This window comes from Schistocerca serialis, chromosome 2, assembly GCF_023864345.2.
Source record: "Schistocerca serialis cubense isolate TAMUIC-IGC-003099 chromosome 2, iqSchSeri2.2, whole genome shotgun sequence".
In the NCBI taxonomy this organism is placed as follows: Eukaryota; Metazoa; Arthropoda; class Insecta; order Orthoptera; family Acrididae; genus Schistocerca; species Schistocerca serialis.
Window position 1 is genome coordinate 989133561 of NC_064639.1, and position 13498 is coordinate 989147058.

Here is a 13498-nt window from a genome sequence, read left to right on the forward strand (position 1 = left end):
CAGTGAGCTATGTCTGTGTACTCGAGAACTGTGATCATTCAACCATCATTGGACAGAACCAGGACTGCGCCCCAGGCAAGATGTGTGATTAGGCCCCATCTCCAAATATAGCAACCCAATTTTATTGTTATATTAAAGAAGGTTTGATGTGATTTAAACATTACGCAATTCGGGAAATACTGAAGACACACAAAAATTACTCATTGAGATGAAACATAGAATAAATATAACTACTTATGAAATACTGAACATGTCTTCACAAATTCAGTATTTTCCTATACGTTACAAAACTAATTTAACAGGTAATGACCTTGTAAACGCTTTCCAGCTTCTTGTCTGTCTTTGACCTTGCTAATGTTTTGCAGGAAGTGGATCATGGTGACTCAAGACCTCTAATCATTCCGAGGGAATTAGTATTATTTGGATTTCCAATTTTCTCCGCTGAACATCTGATGCCCAAGCCTCTTTGGCCAAGAAATAACGCCACACCAAGTAACGAGAGGGTTCCCGTGTAAGTTGGCTATTCTAAGGGCGAACAAATAAGAACATTATTTCTTTACTTCCGAGTCCTCAGCTCGTGGTCTAGTAGCTAGTGTTGCTGCCTCTGGATCACGGCGTCCCGGGTTCGATTCCCAGACGGGTTGGCGATCTTGGACTGTATAAAGATTGGGAATTGGTACGGGCGCTGACCACAGCGGAGTTGAGCGCCCCACAAACCAAACGTTCATCATCGTCTTTACTTTCGAGCGTCAGCGTGGCCAGTGTACTTCTTGTATGTCATTTTGTTTCTTCACTTTTACCTTTCTTCCAGTGTAACTGTATACATACAGAAATATTTTATTTAGAGTTTGCTCTTGAATGCAAAATATTTTGTGTATACGCGTTTCTCGTGTTAAATCACCTTGTGATGGAATCAAAAGTGCCTTATCTTTGAATACTGGCGGCAAACCTGCCAAATTATAACAACTTTTCACTGCTGTTTCACAGCTATTTATTTGCTGGGGAAATGTTTTGGAAGGATTTCCAATAACATTTAAAGAAAGCGCATTTTCCACTCCATCACAAAGTGGTTGTAGTGCACGATGCCTAAAGAAAATATTGGGCATTCAAGGTTAAACACGAAAAAGAACTGTACACAATTATCCTGTATGACTCATAAACCAGAAGAAATGAAGTTGAAAGGAAGAGAGAGTTTGGTTATGCTGGTGCTGGGGTAGTTTTCTTTTAGTTATTTTAGTGATTGTATGATACAGAATTTGTTTTACAATAACAGTCTGATATTCGCCAATTTAGCATCTTTGGGGATCCGAACCTTGAGAGGCTTGGGCCCCCAGGATTTTGCCGAACCCCCCCCCCCCCTGTCATCGGCTCTGATGCGAGGATTTTGCCCCCCCCCCCCCCCCTTTCCCTGCCGTCGGGCTTGATTGCGGTGTACCAGTGTGTGGCGCTGCAGTAGTAATTACGCAGCGAACTGTTTGCTGTTATTCTCGCTTTGTTGGGCATTACGGTAAATGGTACCGTCATACGAAGAAAACTTGCGTCTGGAACGGGAGTGTGTGTATTGAAACTAGCTAATTATTGACTACTATAATTGTTAAGTGAAGTTTGACTTGATTATGGAACTTATACTTGATTATGTTTACCATGAAGCGATTCTGAAGCCACGAAGTTCCCAGCATGCACTTAAAAAACCCAACCCAACCTCTAACAGCAAGTATGATGAAAGCTACTCACAAAGTGGTTTTACGGTAACGGCCGGTACAGAAACTAACGAGAACCCAGTTCTTCAATGCGTTTTATGGTTTGAAACGTTTTCAGATCATAGCAGGAAGCCTTATTAGAAAGTCATCAAAGTTCTAAGCACCCTGATCTAGTAGGTAAACCTGTTGACTTTCTTCAAAGAAAATCTGCGTTCTATAAAGAAGAATCCAAATGTATCACAAATTTTCTTAACACTAACTAGATAAAAGTCTCATGCCTGTCACGTAATTGGTGAGCCTCTCTTAATGCCTGCGGCTAGAGACGTGACCACCGGGGTGGGGGAAGCGGCCAAAGAAACGAAAATAAATTCCATTATCCAATAATACCGTACGATGAAAAGGGGCACTGAAGATATGTCCTTCAATATTGAGGACGCGTTGTTACTGCAACTGCAAGAGTGCACTTATTTCGCTCTTCAAATAGACGAGAGTACAGATGTCACAAATGTGGCGCAGTTGCCCGTTTTTGTCCTTTTCGATTATAATGAAGACAAGAGTTTTTATTTTGAAAACCACTTGAATCAATTGCTACAACTGGAAACATTTTCTGTATGACCTTTTTATGTTAAAAGTAAGCTAGCTATTTCTTGGCACAAAATGTGTAGGTATTTGTACAGACAGAACCAAGGCATTGTATGGTCAATTGACAGGGCTGGCAACAAAACTGAAGAAGGTTGCACCTGTTTGTCGAAGCACACACTGTATAATACACGAGAAGAATTGGCTTCTAAGAATTTGCCCGTTGTAAAGGCTATAAACTTCATCAAGGCAAGGGCTCTCAATTCACGGCTGTTCACACTGTTGATATGGGAGGTAAATTTAAAAGCTTGATTCTTCGTACTGAAGTAAGATGACTCTTCTGCGGCAAGTTTTTAAAACGAATATTTGAACTGAGGTCCGAGGTTTTGTTGTTTATCAGTGATAAAACAGTGACATGAATTTTTCGCTGATGATCAGTGATTATCAAAATTGGTCTATTTAGCTGATATCTTCGACAGGTTTAATATTTTGAATATGGTCCGACAAGGACGAGGCAGTCTTAGTTTTTCAAAAGAAAGTTGATTCCTTTAAAAGTTCACAAATACTGAACAATAACTTTTTCGGATTCCCTACTCGTACACCATTTTTTTAAGACAATGAACCAGCTGCCATGCAAGATTTAGTTCGAGAAATTATTATACACTTAGAGGCGCTTCAGAAATCTTTTGAAAAGTACTTTGCTGAATATTACGCAAAATACGACTTCCTGAGAGAAGGTGAACTTCTTAGCCAAGATCCCTTGTAAACAACCTTTATTTAGGTTACCGGTTTCGGTAAGCATGGTTACCATCTTCACACCTCGATAAAAGGTTATTACGTTTTTCGTATACCGGCTGTACACGTGCCAAGAATGCAAGGAGCGAAATGAGCGGTGCATCCGCAAGTCATGGTTGAAACCACAATGCTCTTGCCACATACCACACACTGGAGTGTAGTTGTCCTCTGGCTGCAATGAAGCACGTAATAGTGTGCGCTATGGGTCACGAGCATTTGGTGAATTACTCTTATATGGCGGTTTCAACCTTGACTTTCCGATCCGTCGTTCATGTCTCTCCTCACACGCGTGGCAATGTTTTAGAAAGAGTACTTGAACAACTGGTATACGAGACATGTAACAACGTTTTATCGAGATCTGAAGATGATAACGATGCTTACTGAAACCTGTAATCAACAATAAAGATTGTAAACAAGCGATCTTGGCTAAGAAGTTCACCTTTTCTCAAATAATTATTACAGATTCCGCTTTACACCTCAAGATAAGTAAAGTACTAAAAAATACGACTAGATAAGAAATCCATTTTCGGGAAAAGTATCGGAACGAGTAATCAAGATAGAAAATTTCATCGACGTGAGTAGCGATAGTTCAAAGGAAGATGCTTTCAAAAACAAACTCTGCTTTCTTTTTGGATGGGATCAAAAACAGAATACCCTTCTCTTTGCAAACAAGCCATCCAACGTTTGGTGCTATCTGTTACTACTTGCATCTGTGAAAGTGGGTTTTCTGAGTTTTCGTATATTAAAAACAAATAAAGGAACAGGTTTACTGTTGAAGAAGACGTGAGAGTTAAGTTGAGCTCAGTCAAGACAGTTTTTGAACCTTTGATTAAATATGAACAGCACCTGCTTCCAGGTGAAACATGTAGATGTTCTTTAATCAGAATCTAAATTTGACAACTGACTGATTACGTATTTTGAAGTCTGATTTACCGTCAAAGTTTGATCTGATTCTGTTTTTTTTTTTTATTTTTATTTTTTTATTTTTATTATTTTTTTTTTTTGGACTATAACTTACTACACTCCGTCGTCAGTTTATTACTCTCTTGCACAACAGGTTTATATTATCAGTGATGTAAAAATTAAATAAACATTTTCAATGTCATTCCTTACTTTCTCATTTAATATTTGTATAAGGACCAGCTTAATCTAATTTCATATTATTTCCTACAAAAAAGTACCACATCCAACCCCATGAATCATAGATGTTGCCGTCGGTGGTGTGGCTTGCGTGCCTCAGCCATACAGATAGCCGTACCGTAAGTGAAACCACAACAGAGGAGTATCTAATGTGAGGTCAGGTAAACATATGGTTCGAGAAGAGGGGTAACAGCATTTTCAGTAGTTGCAGGGGCAACAGTCTGGATGACTGACTGATCTGGTCTTGTAACATCAACCAATACGGCCCTGCTCTGCTGGTACTGTGAATTGTTGAAAGCAATGGGAAACAACAGCCGTAACTTTTACCGGGGGTATGCAGCTCTAATGTACGGTTAAATAATGATGGCGTCCTCTTTGGTAAGTTATTCTGCAGGTAAAATGATCCCCATTAGGGTCTCCGGTAGGGAGCTACTCAGGAGGACGTCGTCATCAGGAGGGATAAAACTGGCGTTATACAGATCAGATGGTGGTCAGATCCCTTAATCGGACAGGTAGGTTAAAAAAATTAAAAAGGGAAATGGTTAGATTGACGTTAGATACAGTGGGGATTAGTGAAGTTCGGTGACAGGGCGAACAGGATTTGTGGTCAAGTGAATACAGGGCTATAAATGCAAAATCAAATGGGTGTAATGAGTAAAAAACTAGGAATGTGCGTAAGCTACTATGAACAGCATTGGGAACCCACACCTGCCATAGTAGTACAAGCCTATATGCCAACTAGCTCCAAAGACGAAGAAATGTATGAGATCAAAGAAATTATTCAGATAGTTAAGTGAGACGAAAATTTAACAGTGTCTGGGGATTGAAATTCAGTAGAAGAGAAGGAAAAATAGTAGATGAATATGGACTGTGGGAAAGGATTGAAAGAGGAAGCCTCCTGGTAGAATTTTGCACAGAATTTAATCATCGCTAACATTTGGTTTAAGAATCATGAAAGAAGGTCGTATAAGTGGAAGAGACCTGGTGACACCGGCAGGTATCAGATTGATTAGATGTTGTTAAGACAGAGATTTCGGAACCAGACTTAAAATTGTAAGGCATTTTGAGGGGCAGATGTCGACTCTGACTACAATTTATTGGTTATGAAATGTAGATTAAAACTGAAAATAATTGGAAAAAGGTAGAAAATTAAGGTGATGGGACCTGGACAAGTTGAAAGAACCGGAGGTTATTGAGAGTTTCAGAGGGAACATTAGACAACGCTTAACTAGAACAGAGGAAAAAAATACAGCAGAAGACGAATGGGTAACTTTAAGAAATGAAATATTGAAGGCAGCAGAGGATCAAATAGGTAAAAAGACAAGGCCTGTGAAAATCCTTTGATAAGAGAGGAGATAATGAATTTAAATGATGAAAGAAGAAAATATAAAAATGCAGTAAATGAAGCAAGCGAAGGTAATAAAAACGTCTAAAAAAATGAGTTTGACAGGAAGTGCAAAATGGCTAAGCAGGAATGGCTAGAAGGCTTATGTTAGGATTTAGAAGCATATCTCACTAGAGGAAATATAGATACCGCCTACAGGAAAATTAAATAGACTTTTGGAGAAAAGAGAAGCAGTTGCATGAATATCGAGAGCTCATATGGAAAAACCAGAACTGAGAGGGAAAAGCTGAAAGGGGGAAGGAGTAAGTAGAAGGTCTACACAAGGCAGATCAACTTGAAGACAATATTATAGAAATGGAAGAGGGCGTAGATTAAGGTGAGATGGGAGATGTGATACTGCTACAATAATCTGACAGAGCGCCGAAAGTCCTGAGTTGAAATAAGACCCCTGGAGTGGACGACATTCCGCCAGAACTAGTGATAGCCTTGGGAGAGCGAGCCATGATAAAACTCTTCCATCTGGTGTGTAAGATATATGAGACAGTCGAGATAGCCTCGTATTTCAAGAATAATGTAATAATCCCAATTCCAAAGAAAGCAGTTACTGGCACTTTAATAACTAATGGTTGCAAAATACTAACACAAATTCTTTACAGAAGAAGGGAAAGACTCGTAGAAACTGACTTCGGGGAAGATCAGTTTGGATTTCGGAGAAATATAGAAACATGCGAGTGTTCTCTTGGAAGATAGGTTAAGGAAAGGCAAATCTACGTTTATAGCATTTGTAGACTTAGAGGAAGCTTTTGACAATGTAGACTGGAATACTATCTTTGAAATTCTGAAGGTAGCACGCGTAAGATACAGGGATCGAAGAGCTATTTCCAGCTTGTACAGAAACCAGATGACAGTTATAAGAGTCGAAGGGCATGAGAGGGAAGCAGTGGATGAGAAGGGAGTGAGACAGAATTGTAGCACATCCTCGATGTGCATTGAACAAACAGTAAAGAAAACCAAAGAAAATTTGGAGTAGGAATTAAAGTTCAGGGAGAAGAGATAAAAACCTAGAGGTTTGCCGATGAAGTTGTAATTCTATCAGTGACAGCAAAAGTCTTGGAAGAGCGTTTGAACAGAATGGATAGTATCTTGAAAGGAAGAAATAAAATGAACTTCGAGAAAAGTAAGACAAAGATAACGGAATATAGTCAAATTAAATCAGATGATGTTGAGAAAATAATTAGGAAACAAGACACACAGGGTTTGCTACCCGGGCAGCAAAACAGCTGATGGTGGCCAAAGTAGAGAGGATATAAAATGTAGACTGCCAATGTCAAGAAAAGCGTTTCTGAAGAAGAGAAATTTGTTAACATCGAATATAGACTTAAGTCTGGGGTGTAGCCGTGTATGGAAGTGAAAGATGGACGGTAAACAGTTTACACAAAAAGAGAGGAGGACCAGATTAGTGTTTAACGTCCCATCGACAACAAGGTCATTAGGGATGGAGCACAAGTTCGGATTAGGGAAGGATGGAGAAGGAAAGCGCCTGTGTCCTTTCGAAAGATCCATCCCGGTATTTGCCTTAAGCGATATAGCTAAATCATGGAAAACTAAATCTGGATGTTCGGACGTGGGTTTGAACCGTTGTTCTTCCGAATGAGAGTCCAGTGTGCTAACCACTGCGCTACCCCTCTCGATCATAAGATTAGATGGGTATCTCATGTGACTAATGAGCAGGTACTTAATAGAACTGGGGAGAATAGAAACTTGTGGTGCAACCTGACTAGAAGAAGGGACCGGTTTGTAGGACACCTTCTGAGACGTCAAGGGATCACCAATTTAGTATTGTAGGGAAGTATGGGGGGGGGGGGGGGGAGAAGAAGAAGAGGGAGGCCAAAAGATGAATGCTGTAAGCAGATACAGAAGGTAGTAGGTTGCAGCAGTCATTCGGAGATGAATCGGCTTGCACAGGATAGAGTAGCATGGAGAGCTGCATCAAACCAATCTTTGGACTGAAGACCACAACAACAAAAGAACCGCGTGAGATAATGACTGACTCTGTAAAAAAAACTCTCGCACGAAACCTTATTACTTGTGTGTGTCACTTTCCTATCATACATAGTAGTTGATCGGTATGATGTTTCTACCATACGTGGTAGTTGATCGGCATGACACAGAAAGAATACTGTGTTCCTACACTGAGCAGGATGGCGAACGCGGAAACTATCCCCACGTACCTTTCCTCCCCTCTGCGGAAGTCGTCGCTGAATTATCCGCACCCTTCCCCCCTCTCCCCCATCTCAGAGTCCGTTAAAAAGTGAACAAGCTATAGTGGTACGCCTACATTTCTAAAAATGTCAAACTGACCAAAAGTCTGGGAACCCCTGCTCTAGCTGCAAAAGTCTCCCCCACAACATAGTTTTCGCTTTCGGGTGTATACAGTAAACTATAAGGGGCGATCAAGAAGTCTCCGTTTGATAGCGCTGCTGCAGCGTATATATAGCCCATCGCAACTCCTATGCGGGAATATAGACACCGACGTGTAGGTGAGAAGTTATTGTGGCATTCGAACTGAAACTTTTTGCTCGTCACTTATATTTACAAAATAATGGAGAAGTGTTCTTAATGTTTTTGGATGGTAATAATAATAATAATAATAATAATAATAAGATTAGTAATAATAATAACGATAATAATACATCGTTTACTATAATGTAGGTCACATGTAAAACTAGCTATTAATAAATGAAATAAATAAATGTGAGATACTTTCGAAGGCCTGCGGAAACAACTGTGCTGAGATCACCTTCCAGAAAAAGCCATTGCGTTAGAACTTACGCGTCACTACTCACTCTCCATCCTACACACAGCGTCGGTGCTATGTGAGACCAGTCCTCGAAATCCCAGCTGCATACATTTCACTGCGGTGGAATCCCTCTACAGAATATAAAAACATTAGGCATCTGCTGAAAATTTAGTAACAAATCAAATTGTATTAAATTCAAAACTAGTGTTAATAACCCCGATTACAGTCAGAGTGAAGAAACTCAGCTTTTGAAGGCAACAAAAACAAATTATTCGTTTTCAGAAGGAGACGAGCAAATAGTGACAAAAACTGTCTACTTGAGCATGGTACCGAACGAATATTAAATATGTGGCAAAAAGCCTGGCACTTACATTGTCATGTTACTTGCTGCTTGTTAGGATACATTGATAAATGACGTAAGTAAATAATGCAGCTTCATCCAGCAGACGATAAGTATCAGGTCCGTCAAACTACAGTTTCCTACCACAGTGAACTCACGAACTGCTCAGAGCTTGTCAGTCTCATTCTTCTGTGTTACTGAGACTAACTTGAACCTGGAATAATCGCAAAATTCCCTCCTGAAAGTGACAAGTGACTTTCGTTTTTCCCTATAATTGCACTAATTTCTAAAATCGTTGAGGAAAGTGGCAACAAAACCATTATTCCCATTAATGTATAGAATGTGAGAGAGTGGCGATATACCATCACACTTTCGGAAAAATATCGTCCACGCAATTCCCAAAATTTCAAGAACTGACAAGTGCAAGAATTATCGCATAATCTGCCATAACAGCTAATGTATCCAAGTTGCTGACAAGAATAACATGAAGAAGAATGGAAAAGAAAACTGAGGATGTGTCAGATGATGCGCAATTTGATTTTAGGAAAGGTAAAGGCATCAGAGAGTCAGTTCTGACGTTGTGGTTGATAATGGAAGCAAGACTGAAGAAAAATCAAGACACGTTCATAATATTTGTTCTCGAACGTGTCGGCTCTTGCTATCTTCGGAGTCATGTGCATGATAATTTTCCGAAAGTCTGATTGTATATCGCCAGTCTCATACTTTCTAAGCAACAACGTGAGTGATGGTTTTGATGCCACTTTCCCAAATGATTTTAGAAATTCCGATGGAATGTTATCTGTCCATTCTGCCTTATTTAATCTTAAATCTTCGAAGACTTTTTTAAATTCTGATTCCAGTATTGGATCCCCTATCTCTTTCCTGTCGACTCCTGTTTCTTCTAGTATCACAGCTGTTTTTGTTAAAGTGACGTGTCACTTATGTTATACCATGATCTTAACACATACTTTGCAAAAGCTGCTCAGAATTAAAGAATCATGATTTTAGTGTCCAAATGCATATTTGTTTAGTTTCTGCTTGCTGCAACTTATACGTTATAGAATTCTGGTGTGGCGCCTAAATTGTGTATTTAATTCTCTTTTTCAATGGTTTTTTTTATGACAATTGTACAACGGACGTGTATTGTATTTAGATCTATCTCCACACGCACACACACTGCCCATGTGGGTTGAGTGGGAGTGACAGCAGTGGTACAAGTTGTCCTCCTTGTTATGGCTGTGTTTAAACAGAGGACTTTGGTTAAGTGATGCAGTGATACTACTGAATTACGATAAGATATTACGAAATGCATAGAACAGCATTGAGAGTGGAGAGATGAGAAACCAGCCTTGGGAACTTCATATGTGGGTGTCCAAACAGCTTTCAAGTCAACATGTGTGTACCAGATGGATGGTCGCAAATCCAGTGCACACGTCCCAGACCTATTTGAGAAGTTGCTTCCATGTTAGCGATGTGCAATCTGCAAAGGAGAGATGAGAAACCAGCCTTGGGAACTTCATATGTGGGTGTCCAAACAGCTTTCAAGTCAACATGTGTGTACCAGATGGATGGTCGCAAATCCAGTGCACACGTCCCAGACCTATTTGAGAAGTTGCTTCCATGTTAACGATGTGCAATCTGCAAACTCTAACTGATCAAAAGTGTCCAGATACCTACTAATAATGCTGTCATAGCGATCAGAGGTACAGTGTGTCCCTCCCAGATGCGCTGGTATACATATCTAACTTTTTTTTCCTCAATTTATTGTGTTTGTAGCCGGACTCGCCACAAACAAAGACTGCTCACCGCATTTAATTTGATGCTCACTGTCAATGGTAAACGTTTCATTGTTTTCTGTCAAAAACAAAATGATTTTAAAGCAATGTTTTACTTGGTCATTCGACAAAGTAGTCCCAAATTAGTCTATTGTAACATTTGTTTAATTGATATAGATTAGCAGTGGCGTTAGAACATGAATAAGAGCCAGTACTCCAGCAGACTCAGTAGTACAAATTTAACTGTATATATTTATTAAAGTACCAGCCTGAGTAACTTTTTAATGCAAGATGTCACTCTCAAGTGAACAGTACATCCCACCTGGGCAACATACTCTGTTGTAGCAGAAGATGTTGACACATCTTGCTTCAAAGTACATGTATTAACAAAGATATTAAAACACGAAGCACAGGCAGAACTCCAACAGCTCTGACAGTGGTCACCAAACAAGCTTAGATTTTAACACCTCACAACACTAATCTATCCCTGCCAACTAAATAACCAAATGAGATCAGATGCGCAACATAGATGTCCACCATTCCATTAATAGTGCATACTCCCTCAGAGTGGTGCATGGTGACTCAGTGATAGAGACCCATTGTTCCAGACATGTGGGATGAGAGTTCATTGTTATACAGTCACCTGCCCATGTGTGACCATAGGGGCATGAACGAAAACGACAATGGCAGAATGTTAGGCCAGTGGCCATGGTGTGACTCGCCTACTTCCATCAGACACGTAACGAGCACATCACAGCTGAGGCAGTGGCTGCACTGGCATGTAGCATGATGTGACATGGATCGGTGTGGTAGTCATTGACATGTGAGGGGACACACCACGATGTTGTGTTCATTTAAATAAAGACTTCACAACTGTTCCTATCCTGTCCCAGCAGTAGTAGCTGTTATTTAAACGTTAATTACAGGCATCACTGATGCGAACACAAGTTCCTTACAGTAGCACTATTGTGTGGATTGTGGCAGTAGTAGTGGTAATTGGCAGCTGGATGGCCTTCCTGAAGCACCTGATTTCGTCTTGATAACGCACTGTGTGATCTACATTACGCATACACTATCTGATCAAAAGTATCTAGACAACTACTAATTGGGTATGTCTTCCAGTCGAAACGCAGATTGTATTTAAGAAAGAAACTTCCCCAGAGCAGAATTTCTTTTCTCTGTTTGTCTGCATCTAGAGTAAACCTCATGTTCAAGTGTGAGAACGTTTCCTCAATGTTTGCAGAACGAGTGACTGAGGTAAGGTGAAATTTACTTAGTTAGATATGGAATCCACCTACAAACAGATCTAGACCGACCAGCAAACTGTCCCCCATCGTTTAGCCACCAGATGGAATCAGTGCCGGGGAAGCATGCACCTTAATGAACTCTGATCTTTGGGATGGTTCAGTAATTTACATAGCTTTGTCTTATTTTCGACAAACAATGATTTATCATCTGAATGTCAATAACATTCAATAAAAATTATCAATTACTGTCTAAAACACATCCACTCATTCTCTGTCTCACTTTCTGCGCCTACGTCCATATGTGTGGAAATTTTGATATACCTCTACATGATTTGGATTCATTGTCAACAAGCAGTAGCTTGGATATCTAAATATCAATTGTAAATAAACTGAGGTCATGTAAGCACTAGAAGCTATGATAAACAACCAGGCGTGACAATACTTTATACTTACAAAGCATATGATACTGTGGAAACGTTATTGTCTAGGTACTACAAAAGCTGTACCACAGTGGTGCAAAATACTAGCTTCTGAAAGAAAGGAATTACTTATGGGTTTGAAGGAATACAGACTACAGGCTTTCCAGATAACTGTCACTTGCTATTGTTTTAAACTTTCTTTGTTCATGAAACTGGCTCCTTTATTTTTGCTATAAACCAAGTAAATTCGCATTGCTCATGTTTCATCTTTTAAATTACATTAGTTACATACAGAAAAACACTTTATAAAGATTTGTTGTAGGAAAATTCTCGTAGAACGTAAATACTTTTGGATTAAAGGAGACCACTCGCCGAAAAGCAGAAGTGTTGAACTGTCGATATGCACACAAAAAAGAAAGAACTTTTCGAGTAATCCTTTTACGAACTAGAGCCTTTTATGAGCTAGAGTAAAATACACAAACACACACACACACACACAAGCGCACATACGCATGCCTCTGTGCCCCTGGACTAACTGTGCATGTGATGCATGCTGGATAGGAACTGGAGAGAGAGACATGACAGGTATACAGGCTGGGCAGGTAATCCCGTCACACTAGTCCAACATAACCTCCAATAGGTACTGAAATCCATAGACTCTTCACAGAACCTCTCTCCCACCTCACCCCAACAATGCCCCACACACCCACCTTCTACATACTCTCCAAAATCTACAAACCCAACAATCCTGGACACCCTGTTATAGCTGGCTATTGTGCTCCCACTGAAAGAATCACTGCTCCTATTGACCAACACCTCCAAGCTAGCCTCCTATACCAAAAATATTAACCTCTTCCCTCACCAGCTCTCAATCATCCCCACCCCTTTACCTCCTGGTTCCCCACTCACCACCATTGATGACATCTCTCATGACCATGGCCTTGCCACTATCAAATACTACCTGTCCCAACATCCTTCACACCCCATTGCTTATACATGTTACCAACTATATGTTCACCTACAACTACTTTTCCTATGATGGGAAGGTGTACAAACAATGGCACCCTCCTAGGCCACCCTGTTTAGGGGCCATCTAGGGGAAACCTTTCTAATTCCCAAAATTCGCAACTCCTATTCTGGTTCAGGTTCATTGATTTCTTTTCAACATTAACATCTCTCCCATATGCTACATCTGGTCCTCTTCGACCTAATGTGCCACCTTCCTGGACATTGAACTCCACATCTATGATGGCTGCAGCCTCATCTCTGACCACATTAAACTCACCAAGCACCAAGAGCTCCTGTGTTTCAGCAGCTGTCATCCCTTTTACACCAAAAAATCCCTTTCATACAGCCCA